The sequence below is a fragment of the Pygocentrus nattereri genome, chromosome 25 (assembly GCF_015220715.1).
Source record: "Pygocentrus nattereri isolate fPygNat1 chromosome 25, fPygNat1.pri, whole genome shotgun sequence".
Classification (NCBI taxonomy): domain Eukaryota; kingdom Metazoa; phylum Chordata; class Actinopteri; order Characiformes; family Serrasalmidae; genus Pygocentrus; species Pygocentrus nattereri.
In genome coordinates, this window is record NC_051235.1 from 22,240,050 (window position 1) to 22,258,890 (window position 18,841).

Consider the following 18,841-nt stretch of genomic DNA (forward strand, 5'->3'; position numbering starts at 1 on the left):
TGGCAGTGAGGAGTGTATCTAGAGAGTACAGACTCTAGAAATATCTTGAAACACTACCAGACTCTCTCTCTCTCTCTCTCTCAAAGACATGTTCAGCACCTAGTGTGGGGGGTTTTGCATGTTTTTATCTTTTCATCTGAAACGTTTACAGTTCCCCCCTCCTGGTGTGACCCGGCCATGATTTGTGGCATGTGTACAGATGTGTTTTTGAGAGACAGTTTAATGTGACAGGCGAGACGGGGCTGTGTCTGTCTCCATGGCTTTATAGAGGGCCACGGTTTCTGTGTCTCGATCTCGAAGACCCCCTGAGCCCCCCCGCTTTCCTTCTCCCAAGCTCCCCATCTCACCACTTAACAAGCCCGAGGTCATGGAGAAATGCACAGTGCTCCACTTAAGCTGGGGTCAGGTCCCAGAGCAGACTTGAGCCGTGCTGTCATCACAATCTGGCACTTTCCCCCATTTTCATATAAAAACAGACAAGCTTACTTGCTTCTCTGCCCTCAAGGCTTGTCTGTAGATGCATTTTCAGGTGCATCTAATGAAACTGGAGGGCAACAGGCATGAGTACATTATTTTAGGGGGGGGGGGGTTGAAGAGGTGGAAAACAGCACTCAGTGAATGCTTACAACACTATGCTGAACTAGACTGTTAATTGCTGTTTTCTGATTTCTTAGACTTACAAACATATTATTGCAACTTTCTGACTTCCAACAATACTTGCACGCTATTTAGTGGTAACAACTAAGCTAAAAACTGCACTGCATTAACTACATAAGCTAAAAATGCACTGCTTTAGCTAGCTAGCATATCTCAAGCGACTGTTTTGTTAGTTAGCTGATTAATGTTTGCTAAAAAAAATACACTACATTAACTAAATAGCAAGTGAGCTTTATTTTAAGGAAGGTTGATGTGAAAAAATACAATTTATCTTTGCAACTCTGAAGTCTTGTTAGTGCTTGCAAACTAGATAATGCTAGATAAAAACTACACTGCGTTAACTAGCTATCTAGCATATCTCAAGCATCAGTTTTTGTTTGTTTTGTTTGAGGAAGATGATGAAAGACACAAAAAAGTTGGTTGAACAGTTTGTTATAATATAATATATATTTTAAAAAGTGGGGTTGCAGGTGCTCCACAAAAACAAGTTAACACTATTTAACACTAGTTAACATTGTTATATAGCTAATTATATCTAAAATGAGTTTTATTCTATGGGAGATTGCTAAATTTGTGTGAAAATGTAATTTGTTAAACTTCTGTTCACACAATAATTTTGTTAATGAAAAAGAGGGGGAACAAAAGCATATAACCCACCTAAGATAAAAGTGGTGATTGAGGAGATGCGTCATTGTTCAGCAACAGGTATGATACTGTAATGATCCTGAATGCAGAGGAAACAAAGGATTATGGTATGTTGAATGAACGAGAGTGACAGAGAGCAGCTGGGTGGCTGGTGCGGTCATGGAGGGGTGGGGGATGTCTTTAAAGTGAAATCATTTCCTTTTCTTAATCAAAAGATGACAAGCCTGAGACTCAGAAGTCCCATCTGCGCACCACAGCAGAGCACGTCGCTCTTCTGAAGAAGGGTGAGATGATGGGACGATATCAACCTCTGAGGTTATCGGCTGGGACAGGGCTTCTCCCAGGCTAATTCCCATAGGCTGGATGTTCCACGACTCAGGAAGAGGGCATTTGAGTGTTCTCCATAAGTAAAGCATCAAAGATGGGAAGATGCTAGTGCTAAGAATGTTAGAACTCTGCCGCATGTGAACGACTCATGTTTCTGAGGGTAAAGAATACAGTCGGTTTGATTGGCAGGTTAAATAGGGGTTGTAGATTCTTGCCATGTGTTGGCGTGGGGTTGCCTCATGGAGCGTTGCATCGTTTCTAGTCTCCTTACCTCAGAACCCTGGAGGTTCAGACAGGCTTAATATTAAGATGAGGACGCAAGAGTAGTCCGGCTGGGGTGGCACGCTAGCCTGAGGGTGCTGTGGTGACTCAAGGCTTTTTCTGCTTGGCGTACAACACATCTGACACCTCTATAACATTAAAAGTCAACTTTTAAAATGTGTGTGGTGGTGCAGGGGGCGTCATTCAGCAGAAAGCATCATTAAAGGACATCTGCTCGCCCATCTGATCTGTCTCAGTGTCTTGTCTTCATGGAAATAATTCACTTTTACCATTGTCTTTAACAAGGGAACTAAAGAAAAATATCCGCAGTCTCATAGAATGGGATATTTTATCCAAAGATGCCATTCTAATTTAGCGGCTGCCTAAATGCTAGCTTGCCTGCACGTCCAGCCAGCAGTTTTCTTCTTTAATGGCCTAGTTCAGTACCCATGTCTCTCGAAGGCTGTAACGTTCACCATCAGGGGCCCATTAACACGTTGCATCTGAGGTCTTTGCTCTCACTTGTCTACTTGTTCCATTACAGTAAATATAGAGAACAGATGCATTCACGCGGCCCTGCAACCCAAGAAATGGAGAAACAGAAAAAAAATAGTGAAGGCCCCAAGCAGAGAAATTAAACAACTCAAGCCGTTCGGACATAAATAGTTTAATCTTGGCTTCATAAATCAGGCAGTGAGCGGAGACTTGGCCTGGACTAGGCCTTCAGGTTCGCACTCGGCCCTCCGTAAACATGTTTTCTAGCTGGTCCCCCCACCCCGGGTGATTCATCCAAAGAGCTGTAATCAAAAACAATAACCAGTCAAAAGCGTAAACGTTTCAAAACGTCCCCGAGAAGTATGAAATAATAATCTGTGTGTGGCCCGGCAAATGCTGAGAACGCAAACATTTCACAATAAAGTTGTTTAAATAAAGGCCTTGGCATCGATGGCTGAGAGATAGGACACGCAGCGTTAATTACACCCGCTCATAAAAATAAACCAGCGGTATAAAATATGAGTCTCCATACTACAGGGCTTAACCTATAAAATGGCAGCGAGGTGTGTTCCTCAGATGTGCAGGAGGATGTATTGTTTGGAGAAAAAACACAACAAGCTTGGAGAGAAGGAGAGAGAGGAGAAAAGAAGAAAAAATGGGGGGGGTGGAGAGAGGGGGAGACGAAAAGGTCTTACAGTCAACAAAGAGCGCAGTGTTTACTCAGAATTTAAAGACTTTTTGAATTCTTCCCCCCACTATTGTGCAGCATTACCTCGAGAAAATAGAGCTCTGCTAAGCACGCGTTTATTATTCTTAAACCGTGTGCAAAGCAATGTGTTGTACAGAGCCAGCAGATGTACAGCTGGGGCATATATAGTTTTAAGTGAATAAAGTTAGTGTGTGGACAGAGAGGAATGGATTATTTTTCTGAGAGCGTGGACTTAAGTTTTCACTGCTGGGTGGCCCATTCCTCTTCAGCCATGTTAACATAAGAATAGAGAGTCGGGTGGTGGGGGGGGTTACTGGTTTAAATTATTCTGCTGCATAGCAGGGACTGTTGTTATCCCCTTACAGCATCGTACATGCACTTTCACTGCCCACTCTCTCTCTCTCTCTATCTGTCTATCTTGCTGTCTTTCACTCACTCTCTCTCTCTTTCCTCTCTCTCTGTCTGTCTCCCAATCTCTCTTGCTCTCTTTCTCCCTCTCTCTATATTTTCTCACTTTTCTTGTCTTTTCTTTCTTTCTTTCTTTCTTTCTTTCTTTCTTTCTTTCTTTCTTTCTTTCTTTCTTCCTTCTCCCCTCCTCAACCTCCATTAAAAAAAAATTAAAATCCAGGTTACGACCTGGCCGATGCTGTCCACATCGATGATGTCGTTTTTCCAAGCAGCTAGCCGGATTTGGCACCCGCCAGTGCCTCGGCCCAAACACGCTTTTGTGAGCCACACGGCAAACACGCGCTCGCAGACCCCTGGCCTTTCCCTCTTGCTGGCCAGAAAACAAGGCAGCCGGTCACAGGACCGAACGCGGACGCTAATCACGTTACGGCGTCTTTGTTTAATGTTACGCTTTGCTTTGCCTCCTGAAAAAAAGAGAAACGCATGGAAGTGGCAGGAGTCAGGGGAACCATGACAACCCCTTAAGTATGAGTGGAGGCGCACAGTTATGAATAAATGTTTGTATACATTTTTTTTGTATATCTTGGAGTGCGCGCATGGTGGATGAACTGTGCTTAAAGACATCTGGATGCGATGAAATACCATTTGTCTAAACAAAAAGGAACTCCACTCTCAGTGCCTGGAAAGCCACCCAAAGCGTGCACTGCTTTTTGCTAACGCACTTGTGCAATGTTTTCAATAGAGCCATATTGACAAATATTTCACCAGAACAGCATCAAGCCTTTTGAAAATGTGATGTTTCTTCCATAGCTGTCACTTTGAGGGTAAACAGGAATACCATTACTAGGAATGTCAGAATGTGGAGTAGAAAATGCAAAATCCTAAAGCACCTAAAAAGGACTTTCCTTCATTTTGAGTATAAGTGTTTCGTGACGGGGAGCACAAGGGCTCTTTTTATGATATCAGCATATTACACATACATGGTAGCCATGTATTAAAGTTACATATACTTCTGAAGGACATGGGTGTGCTTGACTAGGCAGGTGAAAGCGGCTCACGGTATTTTTCAGTAAATGTCCACTCGGAAATGCATGAGCATTAACCCTTTCAGTAAATGCTTAAAAAAGAACAAGGAATAACTATAGATTTCCAAATGCATAACTTTCATTTTAGCTACATAATAGTTACTGAATAATTCATAACATTTACTGAATAATAAACCTTAAAGGGGAATTCCATTTAAAATTTCTGCATAATTTAATCAGATAAAACATCAGTAAACAAAGTCCTTCAGAATGACGCAAAATGGGTAACTGTAGAGAAACTTACCAACACAGGCATCTTTGCAGTGATGATGATAGGAGTCATGAGTTATGATGAGTACATTACAAATATACCATTTTTATTTAATGTCCAGAAATAACCAATGAACCTACAGGTGTCTTCTGAGCTATCATATGGAATGATGTTAGTGGTAAAATAGCAGTAAATCTGAAAAAAAAAAAAGGTTTCTTTGGGTACAATTACTCGTTATATGTGCCTCTGTGCCAAGAGTAGTTTGATTTAGGCCATCTTATCTCAAAACAATGACTTATCTCAAAACAATGACTCTAGTATTTCTTTAGCCATGTTAATGTAATAGCTTTCTGCAAAGGAGCTTTTAGAGACATTGAACTCTTCAGATGTCTTGTTCCTATCACCAACACTGTGAAAAATTCTGGTTTGGTAGGTTTCTCTAGAATGGTGCATCTTGCATCAAGCCACTCTGAATGACATTTGATTATGAAGAGATTTGGAACAAAACTTGGTGGAATTATTGAATACAACTGGAACAAGGGCTTAAGTTTTGGAATACAGCATACTTTATATAGAGGACATATAATAATAATAATAATAATAAAGAATAGCCAAGAAATGAATAGAAAAGGAAACAATACAAAGGAAGGGAAAAGAAAAATGAAGAAATGTTGACATCATTTATGGCCTGTAAATTAATTGGTGTAATATATTTCCCTCTTTTCTTTTGCGCTGAGTTATAGTTTTAATGATATTGTATTTAAGGCAACTACTTTAGCTGGCCACGGTGAATAAATATGTAAATAATAAACCATCTAAATGTAAACTACTTCTAGAGGCTTTATGGCATATTAATTAGCATTTTTAATCAGCAACTGTTGATGAAGGCTAGGACAAAAGGAAAGAGAGAGAAAGAATAGAAGGAGAAGGACAAGCTTTGATGGTAGAGAGAGAGAGAGGGAGGGAGAGAGAGAGACAGAGAGAGAGAGAGGGAAGGTGGGGAGGGGGAACGTGCATCTAAGAGACACCTATAGATTTATCAGCTTCTTAATTCTATTTAAACAAATAGTCCCGGAGCCTCGCATGGCAGTGAGGGGGACATGACTAGGATAATAAGCATCATGGAAGCTAATCAGATTTCTAAGAGGAATTGATTGTTGGTCTGGCTGAAGGAGCAGGAGAGGGGTTGACAATAAGCTGAAATTTAAGTGTTAATTTTTATGCTAATCCGCTGGCATCTCCGTGTGATGCAATTTGGTTTCCCCGCACCGCAGATATGAAATTGTCCCGCTCACAGAGAAAATGTCAGCTTGCCAGACCCTGAAAGCTTGTAATTTATTAGGTATGTTTCTATTAGTATGTGTCACAGTTGTTAGCGAGCTGCTCTCTCTCTCCGCCTCTCATATACACTCACTCGCATGCACCCAGACGCACACACACGCGTATGCACGAAGGCACACACGCATGCACATGCACAATAGAATTCCATGTGTGTGCTTCTCTGCTCCTGGCCTTAAAGAGCGTCTCAGCTCAGTGGCTGGAGCACCAGGGCATTAATGTATTATCATATATCGGGTGGTCCTTGCCCTGTGGACAAAAGGCTATTTAATACAATTTAATGACATTCCCAAGCAGGAGAAAAAAAAAGCAACAAGGGAAAAAAGAGGCCAGATTAAAATAGCATTGGTGTTTCTCTTAGCGCTCTCATAGCTTAGCATTGTAAGTTAGTGTTTGGGATGTGTAAATGTCTATGTGGGGTAGAAAAATGGATCAGCATGTAGAATTGGAGCTTTCTGTGTATGGAATGTTTCCTATCACGGTATAAAAGAAGCATAATGCTGCTTTTATTGTTGGATGCATTGCAAGCATATTCAGAACACAGTTCACATCACTAAGGGCTATTATTGATCACCACTAAAGGCTTGTTATTCATCATAGGAATAATGAAAGACAACTGAAGTGTGAAGTGTATTCTAGTGCATTTATTTTGGGATATTATGACAATGAAAAAGTACACATTTTTCAGCTTTGCTAGGTTTTGGTCTTTATACATGACAATAAATGCAACAACATCATTACGAAGTGACCTCTTTGATCAAGAAGAGTTAAAGAAGCATAACATCTCCATTCCTTAATTGCTCTTGGCTTTGATGCATGGTTCTGGAACATTGTATTGGTATAGAAGCTTTACATTATGTGGAGGTTTCAAAACCGTATATAAGGTTTTTCACACTCACATATCTCATACAAATATGTGGAGGTTTCAAAACCCTATATAAGGTTTTTCACACTCACATATCTCATGTACAAAAAAAGCACTCTTTAAAGAACCAGTCACTGAAAATGGTTTTTCTATGGCATCGCTCCAAAGAATCTTTTTTGGCACCTTTAATTTTGAGAGTGTAGAAAGAGAGAAGAGGAAAGAGCGAGATGTTGTTGAGATGGATAAAGAGGATGCAACATAGGCTGTGGCACATAACCTGTCAGTGACAGCCTCGCTCCCCGAAGGCCATTAAGTGATCGATTTCCACTGTGACGCAGTGATGTCATCCATAAGAGACGCGAGGCGGGTGTGAGCGGGTGCAGGGTGACAGCCACCGTCTTTGGGCATTGCAGCGGCTCTGACAGCCTGCTGTCTGCTCATACAGAGCTCAACTGTAATGTCTCTCTCTCTCCCCCTCTCTCTTCCTCTCTTTCTCTCTCTCTCTCTCTCTCTCTCTCTCTCTCATGCTCTCTTTCTCTCCTGTCTTCCTCTGTCTCTTCTACATTTTCCCCTCTTCTTTCTCAATCTTCTCACTCTTTCTCCCTCTTTTCACTTTTTTTTGTCTTTCATTTTTTTCCTTTCTCTTGTTCTCTCTGGCACAGACTTCTGTCTCTCTCCTCTCTCTTTTTTCTGTTTCTCTTCTACCCCTCCGCCTCTGTTTTCTCTCTCTTTTTCATTTGTTTCTGTCTTTCGGTCTCTCTCCCCTCTATCCCTCACTATCACTTTCTCTCTCACTTTCTCCCTCTCTCTCTCATGATTTCTCCTCCTCTTCTCTTCTGATTTCTCCTCTTCTCCTCTTCTGTTGGGGTAAGAAAGGCAGTGCGTGGCGGCCACGGCAGAAGTGCTGCATGCTGGGCATGCATTCAGTGTACTCTGTGTAAAAGGTTTGGATGCAATTCACATATAGGTCAATTAAATGCACCAACATCTGCTCTCCTCTAACCATTTGCATATAGTATTCATATGTTAATGATGTTCCTTGTTTGGTTCATGTGTGTGCGCGCATGTGTGTGCGTGCATGCATGTGTGTGCATGCAAGTGTATGTGCGTGTGTGTATTTGGCACTTCCTTCCCTCCTCCCTATGTCTTTGTACCGCAAGAAAAATATAAGAGATACAAAAAATGTTTTGGATTCATACTGCTTTCTTGTGGCGACTCCAAACCGGATAGCGCTGTCCTATTTTTATTTCCTCTCGGCCGTGGCGCTCGCGCTTAAAGTGCCGCACTTCTCTCTGAGCAGACAGGCTTCTGGGCTTGTTCAGCTGCCACTGGCCTTGATTTTGAACAAGAATCCTCCTACTCGAGCAAAGCGAAGGAAAGGCCTGCCTTTGGAAAGCAGCTTAATGCCTTATAAATCAATGATGACACAGATGGACCAGCGATAATCTATTTAGAATGCCTCACAGCAAATATTGTCGTACAGATGATTAGAGATTGAGCTATTTTAACTCGGCCTCCTCCACCCCTCTCAGCAAATCTTCTGCGTCTCTGGATGCTGTAAATTGGAGAGTTTTTATCCCCCCCCTCCACTCGCCCTCCCTCCCTTCTTTCTTTCCAAAACGCATCTCTATTTTTGAAGCATGCACACAGGAGGAATAAAATGGTAAAGTGTACATGGTTTACAGCACCATTTTTTTCTTTTTCTTTTTTTTTTTTTTGTTGGCAGGCTTCAGTGGCGTGGCACGGAACAAAGGCAGTGGGAGCGTGGGGCCCGAGCCAATGGGCTAATGACAAAATGCATGCTTCTTTAACCCAGTATTAGAAGGTGGGGGGGGCAAGATGGCAGCAAAAACGTTTCACAAAAAATCAGAACGAAGGCCTGCTTTCTCACTCTTATAGTCGATGGGTCCTGATTTAGTACGAGGCCAGAGAGAGAGAGAGAGAGAGAGAGAGAGAGAGAGAGAAAGAGAGGTGGGGTTGCAATGAAGAGACATGAAGAAAAGATGAGAGAGGGAGATGAGAGAGAGAGACAGGGAGAGAGAGAGAGAAAGACAAAAAGGTTTATGTGAGGTAAGAGAGCGAGAGAGAAGGAAGTGAGAAAAATACAGAGAGATGAAGAGAAATAGGTGGAGGAGACAGAGAGAGAAGTGAGACTGAGAAGAAGAGAAATAAAGAAATGCATGGTGGGGAAAGAGATAAAGGTGGTGAGAGAAAGAAGGGGAAGATGGAGATATAGAGAGACAGGGATACAGAACGAGAGACAGAAGAAAGGGGGTGAAGAGAGGGATAGCAGGAGCAGAAGAGAGAGACAAAGATAGAGAAAAGAGCAAGAAGAAGAAAAAAGAGTGAGAAGGAGAGAAAAGAAGTAGGGGAGAAAGGGAGAGAGGGAGGAGTGAGAAAATGAAGTGGAGGTTGTCAGATGTGGCAGCTGCTTGGAATCCTGATAAATATAAGCTCTTATTGATCGGCTGAAAATGAAAGATCCCAGAGTGGCGTGCAGTATTTAGCTCCTTGTCTGCAGCGCACGTCAGCGGTGGCCTTGCCTTTGCAGGGGATAGATTTTCAGCGCTGCTCTGAGGCACGGCTTTGATTTCATCTTTAACCTTTTTCGGCTGCTTTTCCTTGACCTCTGCGCCACTGCCGTGATTCAGTGAATTTGTTACATTTGGCTTGACACCGCTCTCTCTCTCTCTCTCGCTCTCTCTCTCTCTCTCTCTCTCACTCTCCCTCTGGCAGAGTAACCACATCCCTCTGGTCATCGCGTCAGGCTGTACACACCCGGTGGTGGTGGGGGAGCCACACTGTCTTCATCCTGACAGGCCCCAGACCAGTATGCAGTTAGAGTGATCAGGTAAGGCCTACACAACTCACCTCTCAAACTGTTCTCAGACCAGTATTCAACACTTATGAACCCCAGACCCCCTTTGAGTGTGTGAGAATATGTGCGCATGTGCATGCTTGAGAGAGAGAGTGAGAGCGAGAGAGAGAGAGAGAGAGAGAGAGAGAGAGAGAGAGAGCCTAGTCTTACAATCTTTTATTGGTGGGCTCTGGTTCTTCACATGCAAATATATATTGAATCACTGATAAAAGCTTGAATTGAGGTTGAGCTGTTTTCCACAGTGTCTTTTTTAGCCCTCTATTAATCTGTTTGTACATACCTTAGAACAGGGGTCGGCAACCAAAATGTTATGAAGAGCCATTTTGTACTTCAATCAACCCACCTTGGGAACCACAACATTTTATGTCCATTTTACCATCTTGCCTGTAAACATGTCTCAGTCTTTGCTAATATTGCTAGTATTGTATATTATCAGACTAGCTTTGCTCTGTGGTAAGCTTTATCTCAGCTATACCTGCTTTTCTCACATCTCTAGCAGGAAACTTTTCCTCAAAAGTACAGCTTTTCTTGAAAATGTTTCTGAATGTTAGACTTTTAATGAGATTGAAGTCAGCATCTCTTTCACCAGCTTCTTGTTTAAACTTCCCTGTCCCACCTTACATGTCGCCCAAGGTGCAAGAATGCAGTTGTTGCACCATTTATGGTGGAATAGGAAAACTCAACCGAGAAGCTTTGCGACAGTTTCTCATTGCAGACTGAATGTATCAGGAAACCAGCTGGAGTGATTGTTAAAAAAAAATCACTTTGTCTCCAAATTATCAATGTTTATCTTAAATCTTTCTCTTTGCCTTTTTGTTAGCTACTAGCTAGGCAAGGGTGTCTGTGTTGCTATTATAGTGACTAGCAGTCTGCTCACAAACTTTCAGGGTTAAAGGATGAATTAGCACTTATACACAATATAACTCCTGTGTTTAAGACTCTTTATAGTTAAAACTGATGAACAGAGCTTTATTTTACTGCAAAGGGGGGTTATTTTATTAGTTTATTCGGCTGTGGCGAAAAAGAGCCGCATGTTGCAGAACCCTGTCTTTTTCCCAGTTTGACCTTTCAAACCATCCATAGTTGTTCCAGGCTGAAGCCCAGCTGCTCATGTGCCTTATGTTACTATGATAGAATCTGTAATTGTAGCCCTGTCATTTAAATATGGCTTTAAAATCGCTTTTAAGTTAACCTTTGAGTAAATCAATGAGCAGCAAACCAACAAAAGTAATCTGGAACTGGAAGCTCTAGTTCCTCTCGATAATCTCAACTGCAACAATAATACATGTATATATATATATATATATATATATATATATATATATATATATATATAATACATATATATAATACATCGCTGCTGTTGAAACAAAACCTTTCTATCTTTGTTTTTGATGTTTTTCAGTTTTTAACATAATTTGAAAGCATCGGTTGCGCTTTACATTGTATGTAAATTTCGTAGATAACGGACCAAAAGAAATAGTCCAAAATGACTTGGAAAAACATATTGTTGCATTGACTTACATTAAAAGTAAAATGTGCTTTTTTTTTTCTACTGTAAACTTATCATTTTGGAGGATTTGTCCCAAAAACAGCGATATACGTCAGCATTTTGATCACTATTGCTCTCTCTTGTAATGGAAGTTGATAAGTGCCTTTAAGGTAGAAATCGTGTGATTTTCACATTCAGTTTCATATGAACCATCTGTGAATTATTGAAAGTAATATGTACATTCTGATTGTTTTGTCCACACATATATTTATAACTAAATGCATTGCTTTTTAAAAGGGGAAGGAAATCTTAAAACAAATAAGACAAATGCGATTAATCACACAAAATTATGCAACTTATGCAAATGTATGTACCTAAATTAAAATGAACAAAGGTGTGAGAATGTGGTCATTGGTCACTGCTATCCCAAGCTTGGCATTGAAGGGTTAAGACCAGCCTTCATACTTCATATGAACTCTGTCAGATTATTTATTCACAATTAAACACAGTCCCTAGACCAACTTTATTACAACATCCAAGTTACAAAACATTTGCTCACCAGATCACTGATTCTAGATCAGCATGTTTGTAAAACATGCAAGAACAGATATGCACCTTTCCGCACAGGCCTCAGAGCAGTGATCACAGTATGATTAACGCTAACTGATCCCAAAGACTGATCCCTCGCTCACATCTCTAAGTACGTTTAGCCTGGCACATTCAGTGCTGGGCAGTTGTAATCTTTATCTGTCACATGGCTCCTAAAAAAGAACGTATAAATGACATATAAAATCTTGTGCTAAATCACCTGCCTCACCATACACCCTTTAATCTTTCAGCTAAATCCTTTGTCGTCCAGCTCTATCACAGCTACTATGAATTTTTATATGGGAGGATCTTTATACGTTCAAAGATATAGGAACATCTCTATTCTTAACTTTCATTCAAAGGTGGAATATGTAAATTCTAATGCACAGCTATGACACGTGCACAAAATAAAATAAATAAATAAAACAAAAATGAAACCTACATTAACAATTTATGTCTTTCATTTAATTTCGGAAGGTGTCGAAACGTGATAAATAAAGGATAGAAAAAAGAGTGGATAAAAAAATCCTTGAATAAAAAATCCCCCCCCCCCTCCTTCTTATCTGCAGAACAATACTCCCTTACTCTTTTAGATGGATGATAAATTCCCTGAGAGGGAGGCTGCAACAGCTGTTGGCAGACAGGGGCAGATATGAGAATAGCAGCATAGGATGAGCGAGCATTAAAAATTAATACGCTATTTAGCCTAGGTGTATTTTAGGTATTTGACATTTTCATGTCCGGGACGGACTAAATTTATTCATAGTGCAAGGGGGAGAAGGAGGGAAAAAAAAAATAAATAAAATAAGGGTGGAAGATTTCAGCAGGGGTGGTGGGAGAGCAGTAAGTGAAGGCCATTCTCTTTTTATGGTCAGCCTTTGCTTCAGTAATGATACGTGGTAATGCTCAGAGACTGAAGCTCATTATGGTGCGGTAATAATTAGCACTCTGCACAAAGGAAACGATTTGCTGCTTAAGCCTCTGCTTAAGGTTTTTATTTTGCTTTTTGTTTAGAGATTTGTTCGTTGTTATTGTTTTGCTCTTTTTTATTTATCATTGAGTGGTAGGATGTGGAGGTTATTGTGTGTGTGTGTGTGTGTGTGTGTGTGTGTGTGTGTGTGTGTGTGTGAGAGAGAGAGAGAGAGAGGGAGAGAGAGAGAGCTGCATAGGCCAGACAGTGAGAGTGGAAATCCCAGCTTCTCCAGTGATTAATTACTAATGCTCCCTCAGAACATCTCCCTATCCCTCACTATCTAATCACACTGAAATCTAAGACATGTCCTGAGAGGAGGACTCTCTCTCTCTTTCTCTCTCTCTCCATTTCTCTATAACCCTTATCAAATACTTTTATATATCTAGCTCCTAGTCTTACTTTCCCTCATTTCTCTCTCTCTCTCTCTCTCTCTCTCTCTCTCTCTAATCCTTATCAAACACTTTTTATAGATCAAGTCTTTCTCTCCTTTTGTGCAACTCTTTTTTTCTCAATGTATTTGTCTGTCTATCTGTCTGTCTGTCTGTCTCTACTATGTCTCTCACACTTTCTTTCTTTCTTTCTTTCTTTCTTTCTTTCTTTCTTTCTTTTTCTTTCTTTCTTTCTTTTTTTCTTTCCTTTGTTCATTACTCCTTTCTTTCTTTCTTTTTTCCCTTTACTTTGGTCTCTCTTCTTTCTGTCATTCCTCTTCCTTCCTTCCCAAGTAGCTCTGTATTCTCTCTCTCTCTCTCTCTCTCTCTCTCTCTCTCTCACTGTCTCTCTCTCTTTCTTTCCATCTTTCTTTCTCTTACTCTTTTATCTTGTTCTTTGTATTTCTCTGTTTCTCTGTCTCTTTATCTTCCTCTCTATTTCTTTGTTGCTCTCCCTCTGTTCCTTATCAAATGCTGAAGGGTCCTACTCTTTTTTCTTAATTTCTGCCAGACTCTTTGTCCTTTTATTTGTTCAACATTTCTTCCTTTCTCTCCTCCTCTCTCTCTCTCTCTCTCTCTCTCTCTCTCTCTCTCTCTCTCTCTCTCTCTCTCTCTCTCTCCCTCTCTCTCTCTCTCTCTCTCTCTCTCCTCTCCCAGTACTCCTTGCACTGCTTTACCTTTATCCACATATTGTTTTTCTTTCTTCTTCTCCTCCCTCACCTCCCTGTCCCCTGTTCTCGAGTGTTTATATATATATATATATATATATATATATATATATATATATATATATATATATATATATATATACACACTCTGATCCCTCTGGGTAATATTTAGCGATAGTGTGTTTAACACCATAGCCTCCTAGTCACAGCTCCTCACATCATCCTTAAAGGCAGAGAGTGGAGATGTACTTGTAAGCATGTTGTATGCAGCTTCATCTCTAAAGGGGGGAAAAGAGGCTTTTATTTAACAGTTATAGCTATTACAGACAGGATCACAAAAAACTCAAGGCGCGGATAATTTCCACAGATATCTCTGACTACAAAGAAAAATGGAAATCAAAGCAGTGCTGCCATTTAAAGAGACAGAGGGAGAGAAAGAGAGAGAGAGCACTTAAATGACGATGGAAACAGCAACATGCTTCATTTTTTTCAGCTTGTAAAGTCATGGCAGAGCTGAAGTTAGCAGCTACTGGTGACAGGTAGACGGGACAGAAGAAATGACGGGCTGGGTACGTTCTCTCCTGAGACCTCCGCAAGCCACACAGGAGACAATAAACACACACACACACACACACACACACACACACACTGATAGCATGTTTTACACCAGCTCCCTATCACACAGAACACTCTGTTCAAAAGCTTCAGCTTCTCAACTGTGTTTGAGTGGAGAATTTGACAGCATTCTGTGTGTGTGGAGCTGTATAGAGGTGTGCTTGTTTGATGTGTTTAATTCTGTACATATGCATACGCAGTCATATTGATAGTCCTTTGCAATTGCATGTGTTTGTCTGTGTTTGTTTTTACCGTTTTCAAAAAATATCCCTCTTAAAGGCCCCACATCATGGAAAAACATATTTTCCTTCTTGAAGTAAGAATTTGATGTAAATGCTGTTAAAATACCGTTCACTGCTCAGTCCACACAATCTGCGTATGAACACTAAGATGCAAAAACTGTATTCGTTCTGTATTCATTGTTTTTATCATGTTCAGCCTTTAGCAGTTTAGCCTGACCCATTCACACTGAAGTTATAAGGAGTGTTGTTTTAGCTTGGACTGCTTTTTGGATGAAGCAGCCATTAGGCTAAATGAACACTTGAAACACATTTGCACATTTCCAGAACTTTATATCAACAAAAATCCTGATATAATTAACATTATTTGCTCTTTAATGGGTGAGACTGCACTTATTTAGCTCAAGTTATTTATGTCATACAGTTGCAACACAGATCAGGTTAAAAAAGATAAACTTGCAGACTGGGAAAATGTATATGAAGCAAAAACTTGACAGTTCTGATCTTGATTCTGATCCTGCAGCCCTTGGAATAAAACCTTGTAACTCCAAATTGATGTACTATACAGGAAAAGGAACAACATTCTCAATTTTATTAATTGAAGTTATTGTAAATAGAGTTTGTACCATTTAAGTTTAAACCACTGGTTAGGAAATGTTCATACAATGTAAAGAGAAGCTAACATTTACAATGACTGTATACTTTTTACCTAGGTAGACATTGGTATTTCATATAGTCTATACAATATGGCCATATCTATGGTCCTGTGTCCTGACATTGTTTGAAAACAAGTGTATTTGTGTGTGTGTGTTGCGGAGAGCTTTAGCATGGGTGCAGTTTCCCCTGGTGGCAGAGCTGCTGGAGTGTCAGAGTGGATGTGCCTTTGAGGCCATATCCAAGCAGATTAGCGTCTCTCCTTATCATTCAAATCAAGCCTGCGCTCCCTTTGAAAAACATATTGTACACATCCCCTCCCTCTGTCCCCTCTGTCGCCCCTGACGACAATCTGCGGCCGTGATGGCTGCCTCAGAGGAGACTACGAAGTCCCTGACAGGTCCTCCAGAAAGGAGAGAGAGTGAGAGACAATGAGAGAGTGAGAGATTGTTAAGGGACAGCAGAGGGAGGATTTGTCCCAAACCCTCATCTTCCTCCCTCATCTTCTGTATATGACAGCAGCTGGGTAATTGATATATGGACCTGGCCGTCTCTTCCATGTTAAGGTCAACTTATCTACATATCACCTCTGATTTCTCCACTCCTATTATTTTCCCCCTCCAGATATTGACGGGCAGATTGAGGAGGTGAAAAAAAGGGGAAAGAAACGTGAGAGAGAAGAGTGCCTTTATTCCCGAGCCTAACCCTTGCCTGTTATCAAAGTAACTTCCAGCTTATTAGCGACAAAGGGCCTCTCCCCCCCTCCACCCCCACCCCCCCTTCCTCCTTTGTGCAGGCCATGTTCGCCAGCGCTTCCTGAATTAAACTGCTGGCTTCCTGTTCTTTTATATGCATGGCCACATCTGGGGGAGCTTGCTCGCAGCCCCGCTGCTTAATAACAATCACCTTCCCTTTCACTCGCCCCTGATTGTTTCTAATTCACTCTGACAGATAGTGGCTGACAAGCCGCCCGCGCCTCCTCCCTCCGTGACCCCGGCTCACTCACCGCACTTATACCGCCTGTCATTTTTAATATTTGATTTTCGGTTTTAAAGTTATGTGCTTTGGCCCGATGATGAAATCTGTGTTTAAAAAACCGAACGGCAAAATGAAGCTCCCTCGCTTTTTTCCTTGTCTCTTTTCGTCTGCCGCTCCACCTCCTCTTTCTCCACCTTCTCCTCCTTCTCATCCTCGCTTTTGCCTTTCTTCTTCTTTGAGTCTTTTTCCAGAAAATGGAACGCTGTAAAAGATTTTAATTTTAAAAAAGTAACCAATTTTGCTACCTTTAAGGGTCAAATATCATAGAACAAAAAAAGAGTTTGATGTAGTACTTTAACAATGTTAAAGTTTCAGAACATTCACATATACAGTCCACATAAACAGAAACTAAACCACACTAGGTAAACAGCCTATTTTGATTTCATTTTTTTGTGTTTTTATGAATATTTTAACACACTTCCACCTACTCAGGCTACATCAGTTTAGCTCCACACATTTAGGCTGAAGTTATAAGGAGCGGTGAAGCTATGCTTTTTGAATATGACACATTGAAAGGCAGCCAATCAGAACAGAGTACATCCACAGTATATGTGGCATAAAGGCACAGTTTAATTCTACGGTCAGGGTTGTAAATAGTTATGAAAGAAATTGATCATGATTATGTTTGTGGTACATACATCTACACAAACATCATATGTTATAGCATTTGCTGTTACAATAAACATTAAAAATGCACTTTTAAGTCTATTGAACATCAAAGAGCAAGTTAATGTTTTCTGTAGTTTTTAAGGCAGCCAAGCTACTTTTTTTACAGTAAGTGAAGTTTAGCTGGCATGCTTTGATATCGTGTTGTGGGAGCTATTAATGTGTTTTTTAGCCCCCCCACCCCCAAGATAGCAAGACTGAGACTGACCACGGTCAGGGCAAACATTTTATTCAGCAATTATTTAACAATGGCCACAGGCACACACAGGTTTATGAGTTTCCATCTGCCCACTCTCAATTGATCCCCATTATAGTCGCACAAACATGCATAATATGTATATCAGGTATAGGCCCCAGTGCCGGATCGTTGAAGGTACGGATGGATACATCGACAGGTAGATGGATAGCATATTGTGAGAAATCCATGAGCTTATTCAATAAAAGCGCAACCCAGGTTTGACTGAAAATATGCAATTTAGGTAGTCAATTCAGTGATGGCTTCTTAAGTGCTGTGTTAAGAGACTTGCTAATGCAATTTAATTTCTTTGTGAAGCCCATAGTGAATAGTAAAGCAAAAGGGAAAGAAATAAAGGCAGAGCGATAGAAACAAAGAGAGATAAAGTAATCCTGGGTAAGAAATACCCATATGTCTCCTTACAGTTATGTGTCTTGAGACCTCAGAATTATTCTAAGAGATATTTGATATTATTCTTTTTTCAAAGCTTGCAGTGTAGTGTTTTTGCAACTATAATGTCTTGGATGTAAAGTTCTAGGGAAAACCTTTAGGACAGCATCTTAGCATAAAGTTCTTCATGCTCACACATGTTGTTTATAATCATGGATCTTTAAAGAAATGTATTTACTTTTCTTTATGAGGTCCACTATGTACCCAAACAGTCCTAATTAACTTTTACATGATCTCATATCCCATACTGTCTTACACACTGTTCTTTTCAGACTAATGTATGGAAATAAGCTCTGTTCTGGTTGGTTACCCTGCATTACACATCATTCAAAAAGTATTCCAGTCTGAAACACTCCTTGTAACTTCACCATAAATTGGCAGGGATGAACAGTAGACTGAATATGAAAATACATGAAAATGTGTTTGTGACATCACAGAAACAGTGAATTCTAAACAGGCTCCTTTTGCAGCTTAGATTATATAGATTGACCATGTATTTAAATGATGTTTACGTACTACATCATAATACATCAGATCAGATTTTCTGTGATATGTACCCTTTAACTGATGTTATTGTGATGTATTTCTTCGACTGCAGAACCACAAACCTATACACCACCCACTTTTTTTCTTTAGTTTTTTAGTCAGTTTTTATACATTTGGGGTCCTAACCACAATTTTGATGTTATTTACAATAATTGTCATTTAAAGAACCATCCATTGCAAGGAAACCATATCTGGTTCACTTATTACCTCAAAGAACCCATTTCGGGAAATTTTCAATGCCACAGCAAAGTAGTGGCCATTTCCTCACATCAAATCTCTCAACAGGGATATAATCCCAAAAATTTCCATAAAATCAATCCATACAAGGTTCACAATTACAGTTTAACATGCCGTATGTTTGACTTTCTTC

At 40.4% G+C, this 18,841-nt stretch overlaps 1 protein-coding gene across 7 annotated transcripts in view; it reads left to right on the top strand.

Annotated features, from left to right (window-relative positions):
• Nucleotides 1–18,841, top strand: part of znf536 (zinc finger protein 536) — a 252,111-nt gene that overhangs the window by 73,267 nt on the left and 160,003 nt on the right. For all 7 annotated transcript variants that reach the window (XM_017703620.2, XM_037534421.1, XM_017703619.2 and 4 more), the window contains one exon: nucleotides 9,738–9,852. The gene's annotated coding sequence lies outside the window, so the exon portion shown is untranslated. The remainder of the gene's footprint in view (nucleotides 1–9,737; nucleotides 9,853–18,841) is intronic.